This window comes from Opisthorchis viverrini, assembly GCF_000715545.1.
Source record: "Opisthorchis viverrini unplaced genomic scaffold opera_v5_7, whole genome shotgun sequence".
Classification (NCBI taxonomy): Eukaryota; Metazoa; Platyhelminthes; class Trematoda; order Opisthorchiida; family Opisthorchiidae; genus Opisthorchis; species Opisthorchis viverrini.
In genome coordinates this window covers 3,956,841-3,957,135 of record NW_008751663.1, presented here as the reverse complement: position 1 = coordinate 3,957,135, position 295 = coordinate 3,956,841, and positions in this window count along the sequence as shown.

Genomic DNA, 295 nt, shown 5'->3' with positions numbered 1-295 from the left:
ATCAGCAAACAAGCCTTAACCCTTCGAATTTCGGAACAATATGGAACATTAGCGAATATACACTCATCTGCGAATTAATTTGGTTCATTCGAGAGACTCACCTGGTGCAGCCCATTCAGTTGCCTGAGAACATCATGAACGAGAGATTCAGCTGGGTTCCAGGTGAGTCCCTCGAAAGAACCAAATTAGTTTGCAGATGAGTGTATATTCGCTAATGTTCCATATTGTTCCGAAATTCGAAGGGTTAAGGCTTGTTTGCTGATGAATGGAGAAGGGTACATATTCATCTCCTAAA